Below are 16,289 nucleotides of genomic sequence, written 5' to 3'. Positions count from 1 at the left end.
CTGCTTTTACTTTTACCTCTTACTTTTCTCTCAATTGTATGTTTCATGGCCTTTTTCTTTAAGCCATTCTTGAACTAACCTCTCCACATCTCCCCCGTTTTTTTTCTTCGAGAGAAAAGAGGTTAGTTTGCCAGGTCTTCTCAATAGTTCTACTGATCATATTTTGGATACAGCTGCAGAAGCAAGGCAAGATAAATAAAAGCAATAGAAGTACACCTAATATCCCTATAGCATATATTACAAGGTTTCTTAACCATGGTCCCAATCCTAAACTCTTAAGCCATTCATCAATTCCCAATCCTTCTTCTTCCTTAAGGCTGTTAAGTCCTAGTCGTAGCTCTTTTAACTTAGCATGAATAGATGCAGAATGATCAGATAAGTTCATGCAACACATCCCTTCAAACTCTTCACAACCATGGCCTTGTGCTAGCAGTAAAAAATCTATAGCAGCTGTATTTTGTAAAACAGCATGATTAACACTTTGTACATCTGCAGTTAGCATATCTAATATCTGTGATGTCTTATTTAATTCACCCTTAGCCCAACACCCTATTTGTTTTGCTAAAGTCATTGCTTTGCTTGCAGCACCTCCTGGTAGGAGAGTTGCAACCATCACTTGTTTAAATTTACTCCAGAACCACGGATCTCCTACTTGACTACAGTCTAAATTATGTAAGCTGTGCCTTTCCCTGCTTGTCTTATGACTTAGCTGCATTAGCACAGATATGTTAGGGTGGAATAATGATAACTTGCCTAAATAACAAGATCTAACCTTTTTTTTTTTAAAAAAAGTGTTCTGGAAGATATAAACTTAGAAAGCAGCAATAAATTAATGCTCTAAGAACTTTAGAATGTATGAAAGTAATTTACAGAATTAGCTGCTTTGAGGAAATTATGCCTAAAATAAATATACTAAACAGAATTATTAAAATAAAGTTAATTTCAGTTACTCATTCATCCTCTGTGAAGCCTAACAAGACTAATTATAGCAGACTTATTTGCAAAACATGTAAAATCACTTAAATCTAATTCAAATTTATCTATAACAAAATTTACCTGACTTTAAATTCTACACACCTTAACCCAATATAATCTAAACAGAATCTAGCTTTACCCAGACTTAATAACACTCAAACTAAACAGAAACCAATTTCAACAGAACTTAACTGGCTTCAAATCCCACACAACTCAAATCTATATATAATTTAAGCTTTAGCAGACCTCGAACTTGACCAAAAATAAACTTAACAATTTTAACTTTAATAATATTTAACTTTTAACGGCACTTAATTCAAACTTAACAGAATCTATCACTTACTTAACAGGAGATAATTAACAAAACTAAACCTTAACAGTATTTAACATTTAATGGCACTTGATAGATAACTTAACTCAAACTACTTAATAACAGATAAAACTTACTATAGAAATAATACATAGCATTTACTATAACTTACTTACAGGCCTGATTCTAAAATATTAAGCTAAAATAACTTTTCTTCACGTATTTGCTATAGCATTTTTATACTTAAATACACTTAAACAGAAGTTTATTCAAGGTATACCTGTGAAAAAATTCTTTTGAATTCAGTGCTTGCTTTTACCTCTATCACATTTAAACAAAGCTTAAAGAATACAAAAACACAGTCACTACATCTCACTCATACAATCATTCCAACACATCTTAACATCTTTAACATTTTCAAAACACAGCTTTAGAGTCTGACGTTTCATCAACCCAGCCATCCAGACTTCTGATGTTCAAAGTCTCTGGTAATACAGGTGTTTCCAAGACAGCATAACTAATGCCGAGTCAAACCGGCCGAAATCTGACTCTTGCATCCATTTACGCTGATTTCTGTTTTACAGTCTGTGCTGGGCTTTTGTTTCACAGCGTGTGCTAGGGAGAACAAAAGATCTTCCCAACTTAGGTGAAGAACATCCTGACAGCAATAGTCCTTGGTGTTGTTTGTTTAGTTTCGCTGGTCTTTCAATTGCAATAGGAATCTTTTCTTTTGCTGACAAAAGTTCACAATTATTACGACTGTTAAGTCTTAAACTGTAGCTTTTGTCGGCTGCAGGGCGGAGGGAGAAACGCTCCCGCTTGAAAAAGTGCTCCGGTCCTGCGGCGCTCGTGTCGGAGCGGGCGAAAACTCCCCCCCCGCGCTGGGCTCTTTGTTTACTCACTGTTTGCCGGCTGACTGCTGCAGGCACCGCTGCACGCGTGGCTCCCCCCGCGGTGGCGCGGCTCCTTCGCTCCCCCCGCGGCGCTCTGCTCCCGCGGCGCCGGCTTCTTCGGTCGCTCCCCCCGCGGCGCGCTTCGGTCGCTCCCGGCGCGGCTCCCGCGGCGGCGGCTTTGATCCCGAGTCGGCGCGGCTCCTTCCGCGCGGTGGCTCCGCTCTCCCCGCCGCTGCCTCCCGTTGGCCCTAGAGGCGCGCCCGTGTCGAGTTCGGGGTAGCACAGCACTGAAATTCCACCATAAATCACCGAGTTCACACATTTCCATTAATCCATAAACCATATGGAAAATCCCTTTACCGTAACTATAAGTCCAAAGTCCTGCTGAATCCTTCTGCTAATTCATCTCTGCTTTACGCTGTGGGTTACTCCCTTCGCGGCCGTTCAGCTTCGCCCGCGGTGGCTCCCTGTGGTGTCGGGTTAGGGGCAGGAAAGAGCACCGATGATGCAGCGATGGCTTCTGAAGGTGCTTGGCATTCCCGGCGCAAGTGGTCCTCTTTATTTGATGCTGTAAGTGCAGCCGATGTTTGAAGGGGTGCAAGAGCGGCCAACACCTGATTCTGAGCGGATTTTGCCTGTTCTTGTAAACCTACTCCTAACTGTTTTATGGCATCTACTACAAGAGCCTGTTGTCCGGTTGGTATAAGGGCCATCCGTTCTAATGCCTCCTCTATAGTCCAATTTGCACCTAAGGTATTAAGTACATTTCTAGTAGCCGAATTACAATTTTGAATTGAACACTGTTTGAGAAGAGCCCCGCGCATAAATTCTGCGACACCTGCTCTCTCAATCGCGGCAGCAACTCTATCTATGAAAGCACCAAATGATTCGTCTCTACCTTGCTTAATTCCCATATATACAGGTATGCCTCCTGGTTCCTTTACTCTATCTATTGCGAGTCTGACTAACCTCATTGCTTCCCGGCACTTCTCTTGGCCAATTAAAGCTTGTGCCTCAGTTCGAAGAAAAGGTCCCAGACCCATGAGCTCATTTACAGTGACACCATGCAAAGGGTCACCTGGCTGTCTTTGAACAGCTACGCACTCATTTACAAGTCCTTGCCAGTGGGCATTAAATAACAATTGTTGATGTTGGGTAAAAATTAATTTTACTATACCACGGCAATCATTAACAAGGAGAATGCTAGTGTCAAAAATATAGTCTAGCATTTGCCTAGCTGGCTCACTCTTAAAACCAAACTGGCTGACAGTCGCTCGTAACTGAGATAACATTTTCCAGTCCAGAGCACTGATCGTCGCCTGAAGGCCCCCCCCCGCCTGGGGGGTAAAGACAACTGGACAAGCCAGCTCGTTAGCCATGCTCATTAGCTCCCGGTCTCCCTTGTCCATGGCATCTTTGGCCAAGGCTGCCCATGCATCTCTTCTATCCCGAGCAATCGTCACCGCCAAGTCGTTTTCCGACCCAGGGACCGACTGATTGCTTTTTGGGAACGGAGTATGCATTTGTGGCCCCGGCTGCTGTGATATAGCAGACACAGGAGAGGCAGAGGCGCTTTGTGTAGCCTGCGGCAACACGGGCAATAAAGCACCCTGCTGAGCACCCTGCTGAGCTTGGCTCGTTAAGGGTAATAAAGCGTTTTGCGAAGCTTGACTTATTGGGGGAGGCTGACTTGTTAAAGGAGGCGGCGAAACAGGTAATACAGCGCTCTGCAAAGCGTGACTCACCGGAGCCTGGCCCGAAACCTGGCTCGCAGCTTGGCTCGGAGCCTGGCTCAGAACCCCGCTCGCAGCCCTGCTCGGAGCCTGGCTCGGAACTCCGCTCGCAGCCTGGCTCGCAGAAGGAGGCGGCGAGGCTGGTAATAAAACTGTCCTCGATGCAGGGCCAAGAGGAGTGCGGGAGTCCTTATCAAACTCCCTATCTCGATTGTATTCTGCATTACGATCATGAGCGGCAGTAGCCTGGCGGGCAGCCCTTTTTTCAGCTTGAAATTGTAAGAGCTCAGTGTTAATGACCCGCCATAATTTACCCAACCTCCTGGCAGTTTTATCATCATCCAAAGTAGCCTGCCACAATAAATCACCAAATTTACCCCACTCAGATAATTCATGGATAGTATGAGGATTAACAAAGATTCCCCTCTCTACACCGTACGCTAAGAGCCCTGGTAACTCTTTCTGTAAATCAATTCCCTTAATCTGCCTCTTTTGCAGAAAAGTTATAAAAAGATCATATGCGGCTTGTCGGTCCATCTCTAAATAAAATTGAGCGCTCTTTGCAGCACCTCCCGACCTCGGCCACACGTACCAAGCTAGGACACGTCTTTACGCTCGCCTAGGGCCGGCACGAATCGACAGACTCCGTCCGCTCCGTCGGCAGACTCCGTCCGTTTTTTTATCGTGCTTATTGCCGTTCCGCTGCTGCACCTCGGAACCTGGACACCTTCCTCACCTCCCGTGGTATTCCGTTATCCCCAAGAGCGCTCCTCGTAATTCGGCACGTCCGAATTCGACTATCACGTCCGGGGTCGACCATTTGTTGGAGAATGAAGGGAGAATCGACCATAGTTATGCATCGAAACTCAACTTTATTGATCAATCAATCACCTTATATAACAATACTAACGAACTTCATGAATATTCTGTAATCCAACTCCATGATAGGCTAACAGAGAAAACTGTAACCACACCTTTTGTTTTAGAATACCTACAATTGTTTATCATAAGCAGAAACCAAAACAGAAACCCGAAACTACAACAGAAACTAGTGTTCCCAAAACCTCTGCATCTGTTCCCAGGATAACAGGCCTTCCCAAGGACGGTGTTCTGCTTGCCATGGGAAGACAAGCTGAGAACTCCATTGTTTATAGAATGATGCCTGAGAGAGTCTAATTGTTTACACAAATCAGAAGGCTGAGAGCTGTTAGAAACTGCTTTTACTTTTACCTCTTACTTTTCTCTCAATTGTATGTTTCATGGCCTTTTTCTTTAAGCCATTCTTGAACTAACCTCTCCACACATCCTCCTCTTGGGTCCCTCCCAAAGCCTGGTCAGGGCTCAAGGAGGAACCAAGGGAGCTGACTTTGATCCTTCAGCCCCAAACAAGGCCAGATGTCAGATTTCATGGCCTTGTCTGGCTTCTAAATACACAAAGGTCAAGACATATTTCACTAATGAGTGGCTACATCTATCACACTGCTAATGACCATGCATATTTCATCAGGGAGCAGACACAAAGATAACCTTTGCTTGGAAGGTTCATCCAGAGGCCACCTTTGGCTCAGGGCCTGCTGTCCAGGCCTCACTCAGGGCTGTTGTCCAGGCCTTGGCACTTCAGGGACGTGGTTTAGTGCTGGGCTAGGCACTGCTGGGTGAGCGGCTGCACTGGGTGAGCTCAGAGGGCTTTTCCAACAGAAAGGATTCTGTGATTCCATGACTCTATCCACTGCATTCAACTGGGCCTATTTTAGCAGCATTCCTTTGCTCCAAAAGTTCCCTCTTGCCCAACTCCTGTGGCCTGAGGCTTCAGCTCCTGGTGCTGAGCTGCTCATGCTGAAAGAGACGACTTGGACAGACAAATCCAGTCCATGCAATCCCTTCTGGGACACAGAAAGGGGACGCTGTGCAAACAGGAGCATTGTCTGCTGTGGCCTCCTCTCTGCCCTTCACGCCTTTCAGCGCTTTGAAGCAGCCAAGAGCTTTCTCCAAGAGTGCAAGGAAGCAGCTGTTCCTGCTCCCAGGTCTGGCTCTCTCCAGTCTCTGCACTTGCCTGCTTCTGTCCCTCTTGCTGTGCCCTCTGTTCCCCCAGGGCTCGCTGGCTGCTGCCCAGGACTGTGGCACTGGCACAGATCCAGTGCTCCAGAGCCTCCTTTCTGTGCCCTTGCAGCTGCCTGGGCACAGCAGCCTTTTCCATCTGGAAGCTCCCCATGGACAGGGAGTGCCCAGCTCCGTTCCCTGCACAGCCTCCAGGAGCCCAGGGCTGCCATCTCCAGTCCCTGCTGGCACTGGGGGCTCCCAGGTGCCTCAGACTGCTGTGACACCGCTGCACACGGGAGGGAAGAGGGGCAAGGGCTGTGCTCAAAGTCAGCTCCATCTGCTGCTGCTGCTGCTGCTGCTGCTGCTGCTGCTGCTGCTGCTGCTGCTGCTGTGGGGTCATTTGTGCAGCCCTGGCCCAGAGTCAGGGATCAGATCCTGCCAGTCTCTTCCAGCCCTGGCTGCTCAGAGTTTGGCCCTTGGAGCCTATGGTGGCCAAAGGCAGCTGCTGCTGGTCCCTCTGTGTGCCCGAGTTCAGCAGTGCTGCTCCATCAGTCTGTGCCCAGCAACGGGGAAAAGCCTCAGCCCTGCAGGGCCAGGAGCTGCCGGGCTCTGCCTGAGCAGCTAAGCCAGCAGAAAGGGAGCTGCTCCACACGGGAACCAGGAGCAAAGGACATTCCTTTTGTAGGACATGTTTTCTACTGAAAGGGAAAAAAAAACAAAAAGAAAAAAAAAAAATAGGTAAATTGTAAAAGATAAGAATAAAATCCAAGTGTTAGTGAAAAAACATAACATGTCAGTGAAAAAACCAAAACATAAATGCAAAGTTACATTATTTGCATTAACAGGTAAATGATCTTTTTAAAAAGAGAACTCAGTCATTTACATTGTAAATGTGCTGATGGCATGGATCCATCTTACTGATCTCAGCAGCCTTTTAAAAGATTTTGGGCTTTGTTTCCAACATTGGTATTTGAAATTGTGCTCAAAGCAAGAGGAGATTGCTTTGTGCCCTTCCAGCTCCAAGCAGGACTGGGAATGGAAACTCTGTCAAAGCCCAAATCCTTTAGAAGATGACCTTCCTTCTCAGCCTGGGAATGAGCTGCACATTCCCTTTGAAACTGTCAGGGATTTCTTAGAGATACAAAGTCCCACTGACAACTCTTTGCTCTGGTTTGGCAGTGCAGAAGGGCAATTCTCCATCCATTAGCTCCAGACTGCACTGCATCAGGAACACGGCCCACTCGCCAGCTTTGGTGCACTTGTGGCACTGCTAGAGGAGGAACAAAGTGCAATTGCACAATTCCAGCCAATCAAGAAGGAAGAATGGGACAGACAAAACACCCTGTGCAGATCCAGGTGTTCAGCCGGGACTGTGGAGAGTTCGGGTCCTTGCCAGTTGGATGTGTGTCCCCAGCTGCAATCTCTGGGCCTGCAGCAGAGTCTCACTCACCTGCCAAAGCAGAAAGCTCAGGCGCTGTGCTCGCAATGGCCTCGTCTGATGCAGAGCTGTCAGAGCAATGTGAGGGCAGAGCCAGCCCAGCTGGGCCCAGGGCTGAGCCCAGCAGAGCCCTGGCAGAGCCCAGAGCAGCCTCAGCACCCGCAGAGCCCGGCTGCAAGGAGAGAAAGCAGAAACCGCCCATCAGCTGAGGGCTCCTGTGCCCTTGTGCCAAGGCCTGCAGTGCCCAGGCCATGCTGGCTGTGCCCAGAGCTGTGCCCAGAGCTGCCCATCCCTGCTGCCTTTGGCAGCAGAGCAGGAGGGCAGCACATGTGCCCAGCCTGCAGCCAGCCATGGCACATCCAGCGCTCAGCAGCTGCCCAGAGCAGGATGCTCCTGTGCTCGCTGCCAGCTCCCAAAAGCTCTGATCCCACCCTGCCAAGCACACAGGGACCCACCTCACGCCAGCCATGGCTGGAAGGAAAGCTGCTCCCAAACCATGGCCTCAGCCTTCTCCAAGGGCACGGCCCATCCACACCACAGCTGCTCCCAAACACTTCCCCATCCACACTGGACCACCTCGAATGCTTCCTCTGGAGTAACAAACAACACATTATTGAAAAGAGATTAGAGGCAAAAAGGGAAAACAAGAAAAACAGTAAAAACTCTTAACTCTGTCAGGGCCTTGAGGAAGGCCCAACCCCTGCATGCCAAGGGAAAACCCACCCACTGGTGAGGGAAGCCCACACTTTCTCTCTTCCCCCCATCACTGCCCCCCAAAATCACGGTGATCCCAAAGCAAACAAGGGCAGTGGAGCAGCCCAGCCCTTCTTTGCCTGCACAGCAAAGCAGCTGTGCAGAGGTTCTGGAGTCCCACCTCTGCTCCCACCATGGGGCTTTGTTTGTGTCGGGCTGGCTGCCCCAGCCCCAGCCCCAGCCCGGGGCACGGTGGGTGCTGGGGGCTGTTGGCAGGGCCAGGAGCCCACTCCCATTTCGTACCCACCCCAGCCCATCCTCCTATCCCCTGCCAAAAGCAGCTGGGCAGCGACTGAAGAATGTATTGCATCTGTCCCAGCAAAGGGGGAGCCTTTGGTTCCCCGGCACGCTGGGTCATGCCCAAATCTGGCAGAATTTCCCCAGATGGGGACTCATCTGCAAATTCCCTGTGGAGTTTGGCTTTGAAGAAAGTGCCAGAATCAAAGGGCATCACCTTCAGCCTCCTGTGGCCAGGCTGAGGAAGAGCTTGTCATCCCTGATGTCACCCTCGCTGTCTCCAGCAGCAGTAGCAGCAGCATCCCCACCCTGTGGGGGTGGGGTACAGCTTCTCCTGGGGCTCCTTCTCCTTCCCTGGGGGCAGACCAGGCTCTCAGGGCTCTGCCCAGGGCCCCAGCTGTCAGGGAACCAGGACAAGCAAAATCAGCTGGGATGGCGGCCACCAGTGCTGGGCAGAGCAGCTCAGCTCCAGCACAAGGGCTGTGTGTTCCCATCCCATGACCCCGGGCAGTGACACTGGCACCACAACAAGCTCTGGGTTCCTTTGCTTCTCATTGCCAAGGCATATGTGGAGCAGGAACTTACCAGGGCTCTGGATCATAGTGTGCCTGTGGCTCTCTCCCTCTTCTATGGCAGAGGAATATCCCACATCCAAGGATGACAGAACAGGTCTTCCAGTGCGGGTCTGTCCAAGGAGTTCACAGATAAACACCACCTGATCAGATCTTTGCACTCTGGGGAGAGAAAGCAGAAACTGACGGTCAGCCAGAGAAGGCTCCTGTCTGCTCTGTCCCACTATTCCCGTCCCCAGGCCATGCTGGATGTGCCCAGTGCTGGGCCTAAACTTTCCCATCAATTCCTTGTTTTGGAGGAGAGCAGCACATGTGCCACCTCCTCAGCAGCTGCCAGAGCGGGATGCCCATGACCCCGCTGCTGGCTCCCAGCACTGGGATTCCCCCCGTGCCCAGAGAAGAGGATCCACCTTGAGAGAGCCTTTGTGGCAGCGGGAGCTGGCCCCAGCTGAGGTTCTGGCCCCTCCTGAAAGGGTGCTCCCCGCAGACCATCTGGTGCAGCAGGATGCCCAGGGACCAGACCGTTGCTGCCTCGCCATGGTACCAGCCAAAGTCGTTCCATTCCGGGGGGCTGTAGGACAGTGTTCCTATGGAATACAGATGGAGTTCATCAGGGAGATGCTGCTGCTCCCAGAGCCTGGCCCCAGCATCCCTGCGCCTGCGGGGGCTGCATCAGGGGCACACAGGGTGACCACTGCCCTCTCGCCAGCACCTGGGACTTGTGCACAAAGTTAGGGTTGGAAAAGAAGCCTCTGGTGCTGGAAGAGGGCAGCCCTGGCTAGGCCCGACCATGACATGCAAAGGAAAAACCCACTCCATGCTGGGGAAAAAACCTGCCCTTATCCTCCCTGCCTGCATTGCCCCAAAAATATTATGAAGCCAAGACAAACAGGGCGAGTGGATCAGTCCAAGCCCTTCCTCTCGTCTGTACACCAAAGTGGCTGGGGCACAGGTTCCGCTCTCCCTCTCTGCTACCCCCACCCACAAGGGTTTTGGTCGGGCTGGCTGCCCCAGCCCAGCCCTAGTCCTGGGCAAAGTGGCTGGCAAAGGCTGCCAGCAGGGCTGGAAGATGGCTGCCCACCCAGCCCTGCTCTAAAGCGACTCAGCTGAAGATTCAGGGCCCTGACCGGCAGCAAAAGGGAGAATCACCGCTGCCACAGCCAGCTTGGGCTGGGAGATGTTGGGCCATGAGATGTCAGCAGCAGGAGCACAGCCCTGGGTAGGCTCACCTGCAAAGTGAGTGTAGACTGTGTCCTGCAGGTAGGTGCCACAGCCAAAGTCAATCAGTTTGGCCTGCCCGGTGTCCAGGTCAACCAGGATGTTCTCTGGCTTGATGTCGCGGTGCAGGACCCCGCAGCTGGTGCAGTGCCGCACGGCCTCCAGCACCTGGCGGAACAGCTCCCGCGCCTCCTCCTCGGGCAGGAACCGCCGTGCCCGAATGAAATGCTGCAGGTCCTGACACTGCTCTGGCCGCTCCAGCACCATCACGATGCAGTTGGGGAGCTCGAGCCACTCCAGCAGCTGGACCACACCGGGGAAGCCAGTGGACACCTTGCGCAGCAGCACGATCTCCAGGGGTGCGCTGGTGCCGTCGGGCTGCGGAAGGAGCACGATGCTGTCAGAGGGGCCGATGCCATGCCGGGCCTGGGGAAGCCCTCAGCCAGGCCGGGATGCTCTGCGCCCTGCGCTGGCCCCATGCCCGCTCTCCCTCGGGGCCTCCTGGCGGCTCCCACCGTGCCGGGCCCCGGCTCATCCCCGGCCGGCAGCCCCGGCTGCTGGCCCCGCTCACTCACCAGCTCGCCCCAGTGCCGGATGCGGTTCCGTGGCACCCTTTTGATGGCCACCTGCAAGCCAAGGGCAGCAGCGGGGTGAGCTCGCCGCCCGCACTGCGAGCCCCATCCTCCGCTCTCTGCCCTCCTCCTCCTCCATCCCCTCCTCCTGCGCCCGCCGCCGGCCCCGCCGCTCACCGGGGCGCCGTCCGAGAGCCTCGTGGCCGCGAAGACTCTGCCGAAGCCGCCGCGCCCCAGCAGCGATCCCAGCCGGTACCGCTCCTGCAGGGCCTCCTGCGCCGTCCCTGCGGGCGGGACCCGGTTGTCAGCGCTCGGCCCGGGGCCAGCAACGGCCCCCGAGCGCCCCTCACCCGCCCCGGGCCGGCCATGCCCAGGCGTTCGCTCCCGGGAACGCGGCACAGGAGGCTCGGGGCCGGCGGCCGCGCTGCTGAGCGGCGGAGCTCGGGCCGGGGAAGCCGCAGCGGAGGCGGCGGGAGCGGCCGCGCCACCTGTGTCCTCCGCGGGCCCCGGGAGGAGCCGGGGGCGGGGCCGGGGCCTTGGCCGGGGCCGGGGCTGGGGCCGGGACTGGACCCTGCGTCGGGGCCGGGGCCGGGCTCGGGCCAGGCGGAGGCAAAGGGCGGCGATGCCGCCCCCGCCCCAGGCACTGATGCCCGCCCAGCAGCGCCACCGCCAGTACAGCCAGAGCCGGGCAGAGGCGAGACCGCGGCGGGACGGCCGGGGCCGGGCACGGGGCAGCCCCGCCCGGGGCCGGGGGCGGGCCGGAAGCATGGCCCAGCCCTGCAGGGGAGAGGGAGGCGGGGAGAGGAGAGGGATGCCGGGCAAGGGACCCCGAGAGAAGGGTGCCCGAAAGCGGGAAAGGGAGAGAGAAAGAAAGAGCGAGAGAAAGAGAAAGAACGATTCTAGTCTATCTGCTTTTGCTGCTGTCGCCGCTGCTGCTGCCGCCGCCGCTGCCGCTGCAACTGAAGCACCGGGGCCGTTCGTCCCCATATCCGTTCCCCGCTCGCCCCACGAGCCCCACGTTCGAGGCCCGCGCGCCCCGGGGACAACCCCTCCGTCTGCCCAAACACGGGAACTTTGCAGCGCTGAGCGCAGATGCAGAGCCCTGACTCCTGCACTCTGGCACAGCAATCCCCTCGCCTGCTGCTGTGCATTGTCCTTGCTGAGCGTCAAACACTGTCGGGCCACCTTCCCTTGGGGTAGGATTGCTACCTGAGCCCAGCACTGCACTTACATCTCCAGTGTTGCTTTCCTGTAAAAACAGGGGAAGGAAAACTGTGTGTGGCTCATGGTATTTTAGTGTCTAAAAATCACTAAGTCACCAATCGTAGAGGTGAGGTGCATCTGGAATTACTGGGATGCAACATAGAAAAGGGGAGCATAGAAATAAATAGAGGAAAAGATCTTGGATTGTTTCTTTCATTTTCATTTCACTTCTGGAAAGCTGTTTCAGTTTTCCAGGAATCTTCTCCTGTCTGCTCTTCCGAAGAATCTCTCATGGAGAACAAGGTCAAGTTTCTGTCACAAGATTTGCCACCGGGAAATTACGCCACTGGTGAAATTTTCATGATGACTGTTTGTGCTGGCTTAGGGCAAATTTTGGGAGGAAATCTCCAAAAGGGGTCCGTCTAGAAAGCAAGTTCAAATGGCCCCTCCCCCTACTAGTTTAGGAAAAGACTTCCCTTGAGAAAAGCGAAAAAACCCCCAGTTTATTGAACAAGTAAAGTATTCACAAGCATGAAAAATTATTAATATTAAATCAAACCTCTGACAGCAGTGAAGAGATGGCAAATTCAGAAAGTCCTTTTTGTGGGTTGTAGTTGGCTCACTCGGTCTCTCCTGAGTCCCTCTGGTGCTGGAATGCAGCGTCCCAGAGCTTGGTTGCCCACAGGTGTGAGCTACTGCCGGTGTTTTTCTGGGTTTTCAGTCCAGAGTAGGTTTAAACAGTTCCAAGAAAAAGGAAAGCCACAGTCCGAGGAACTTTTCTTCCTAAGCTAGCTAAAACCAAATTGGTAGACCTGGGCTGTGAAGGCATTGGAGAATTTCCAAATCTGGGCACTGGCGGTCGCAGCAAACACCAGAGCTGGATGGTGCTGGTGCCAGAAACTGCAGATTTCCAAATGTTGGCTTTCTGTGCCAGCAAATCCCTGGACTTGGGCTGTGCCAGCACCAGGAAGTTTTCAGATCTGGGCGCTGGCACTGCCAGCCAACACCAGATCTGGGTGGTGTCATTGCCAACGACAGAAATCTGCCAGATTTGAGCTCTGCTGGCACTGAGAAATTTCCATATCTGGGTTCTGGTTACATGAAACACAAGATGTGGGGGCGGTGCCAGACCCAGTAGCAGGAAGCTGCCACAGGTTTTGGATTTCTGTGCCAGCAAATTGCTGCACTTGGGCTGTGTCAGAATAGGGAAATTTCCAGATCTGGGCACTGGCAGTGGCAGCAAACACCAAGTCTGGGCACCTGTACTGGCATCAGGAAATGGCCAGATTTTGGCTTTCTGTGGCAGCAAATTGCTGGACTTGGGCGGTGCCAGCACTGGGAAATTTCCAGATCTGGGCACTTGCCCAGCAAACACCAGACCTGGGCGGTGCTGGTGGCAGTGCCGGGAAGCTGCTGGGTTCTGGCTTTCTTTCCAGAAAATTGCTGCATTTTTTGCAGCCAGGTTTTGCTGGCACTGAGAAATTGCCAGATGCTAATTTCCTGTGCCAGCAAACTGCTGGAATTAGGCTGTGCAGGCATCTGAAACATTCCCGATCTGGGTACTGGCGGTGTCAGCAAACCCGAGATTGGGTTGCTGTAGGTACCAGGTCTTTGCTTGGTTTTGACTTTCTTTGCCAGCAAGTTGCTGCACTTGGGCTGTGCCAGAATAGGGAAATATCAAAATCTGGGAACTGGCAGTGCCAGCAAACACCACATTTCAGGAAGGACTGGATCTGGACCCGTTCCCTCCCTGCCCGCCTCCCTCAACAAGGTGCCAGAGGGGCTGGAGAGCAGCCAGGCAGAAAGGGACCGGCAGGGACTGATGGAAAGCAGGCTGGACATGAGCCAGCAGTGTGCCCCGGTGGCCAAGAAGGCCAATGGCTCCTGGCCTGGCTCAGGAATGGTGTGGCCAGCAGGAGCAGGGCAGGGATTCTTCCCCTGTGCTCAGCACTGCTTGGGCAGCACCTCGAGTGCTGTCTCCAGTTCTGGTGCCCCCAATTTAGGAAGGACATGGAGGGGCTGAAGTGTGTCCAGAGAAGGGTAACAAGGCTGGGGAGGGGTCTGGAGCACAAGAGCTGTGGGCAGTGGCTGAGAGAGCTGGGGTTGTTTATCCTGGAGGAGAGGAGGCTCAGGGGAGACAAGGCGGTGTCAGGGCAGAGGTTGGACTTGATGACCTCCATGGCCTCTTCCACCCTTGCTGATTCTGGGATTCTCTGAAACCACCCTTGGAGCAGTTGCAGGAGGAGCCCTGGGCCTCCTCTTCAGGAGCTCCAGCAGCCCAGGTCCCTCAGCTTCTCCTGCCAGCCCCAAAGCCCATCCTGTCAGTCCTGCAGAGCCTTTGCAGCTCCTCCTCACTGCCCAGAACAGGGAGCCCCAGAGCCAGACACAGCAGCCCAGATGTGCCCTCCTGGCCTGGGGTGCCTCTGGCAAGGGAGCAGCACCAGGCACTGCAGGAGCCTGCAGACAATTGATCTGAAGGCCAAAGCTCCCTAGCTCCTTCTGAAAGAGCAGGAACAGTTCCTCATTCCAGTGTGGTGGAATGCTGGGCACCACAGCTCCAGGCGAGGACTGGACACAAGGTTGCTCCCACTGAGTGCTGGGGTGGGTTCTGCAGGAGCTCTGGGCTCCTGTGCTTGCCAGGCACAATGAGGAGAGAAGGAGCCAAGTGCACTGATGTGGGAAATGGTTTTGTAGAAAATTTTTAGAGCCTAATAGAAGGCCCACACAGTATGAATATGTATATAAATCTTGAGACAAGAAATGGTAACTTAAAAATTTCCATGGAATAGGACAGATATTGTTGAGAGAGAAATGGAGCTAGATAAAAGTTTCTAAAGATGGCCTTGCAAATAAGACTTTGGAAAAACAGAGCTATGAAAGATGCATTGTAGTGGGACCCACGAGGAGTAGTTTCAAATCATTGGCTTTAAGGCATCTACAACATGGCATGGCAAAAAGGCTGATAGACCAAGAAACGCTTATAATGTATTATAATTAGGAAGCAGTTGGCTTCTGCTTGTGATGGCGTGAATGATAACATCTGTATTGTCTCACCCTTCTCATGAGACTGGAAATGGAATAAAAGTTTTTAAAACACCTCTCAGTGTCCCCATCTCTAGGTCAAGAAAAGAGTATTATCCAACACACTGACACACCTTTGCCTCGAGCATAACCCAGCCTGGACCAAACACACTGAAAGGTTTCCCTTTGGGAATATTTCTTTATTAGTAACAAGCCTTGGGAGCATGAGGTACAGGACTGACATGCAAAAGCATGAGCATGTCCTCCAAAGTGGCCAGTTTAATTGTCCATTTTATTACTCTTGTATTTACTCCACACTAATGAGGAAAACCAAGCTCTGCTTGGAGGTAAAAGAGGCATGGGATACACTATGGTCCCTCATAGTCTCACCAGGCTGGCAGTGACAAAGCAGGCAGTCTGCTTCATTGTGAACCACTACAGAGCTGCATCCCAATCTGATTTAAGTGGCGTGGTATTATTAAGAGCTTGTTTTCTGCACGAGATACAAAAAGGAGATTCCAAATGATCTTCATGCAAGCATGCAGTAAAGAACTGCTCCTGCTGTCTTAACAGAGCATTTGCTTTGGCAATTACACTCTACCCATTCATCTTTTGATGCAGACACCTCAGATTTTCCCCTACACCCTTGCAAGGCTGGCAGTCACTGTTTCCCATTTCCTGTTCTTCCCTAGAGATGGTGCAGTGGCTGCTTTGAAACAAAAAGCCCTGGGATCTGGACAGCCTGAAGGAGCATGAAATGCTAATTAAGTGCTCATATTGGTAATACCCAGGTCTGACCTTCCCAGAGCTCTGAAGCAGCAACAGCAGGACCATGCATCATTCCTGTTGGTGGATGTTCATGTTTCTCATGTGCAAGAGCAATGACTTTGAGGAGGAACAAAAACGCCCCTCTTCAAACAGTGGGTGTGCAAGGAGATGTGAAGTTTCATGGCCTTTTCTCGGATATTTTAGAAAGATCTAAGAGAATATTGTGGCATGGAGTAGGTCCCTAATTTTGTGTCCAGAGGAATCCCCAAAGGGCACATTCAGTCTGCTGCTGATGGCAACCCCATAAGCTCACAAACCAATTTTCCCTGCAACGTGTCACCCTGCCTGGGCTTTACTAGGCTGGGACTAGACCCAGAGCCAAGCAAACACATGCATCCAGGTGACATTGTGTAACATCAGAAGCTGGCAACCATGAGGACTTTGCAGTCAAAAGGTTACAGTTTGCACTGGGCCCAGAAGTGTTTTTCCCTAAGGCAAAGCAAATTGAAATGTGAAGTTTAAAAGCTTCAAATTACTATAAAAAGAAACTGCAGAA

The sequence above is a fragment of the Melozone crissalis genome, unplaced genomic scaffold, assembly GCF_028551555.1.
Source record: "Melozone crissalis strain CALT ecotype California unplaced genomic scaffold, PUWL_Pcris_2 ptg000063l_1, whole genome shotgun sequence".
Classification (NCBI taxonomy): Eukaryota; Metazoa; Chordata; class Aves; order Passeriformes; family Passerellidae; genus Melozone; species Melozone crissalis.
The sequence above is the reverse complement of the archived record's forward strand: the minus strand, read 5'-3'. Positions refer to the sequence as shown.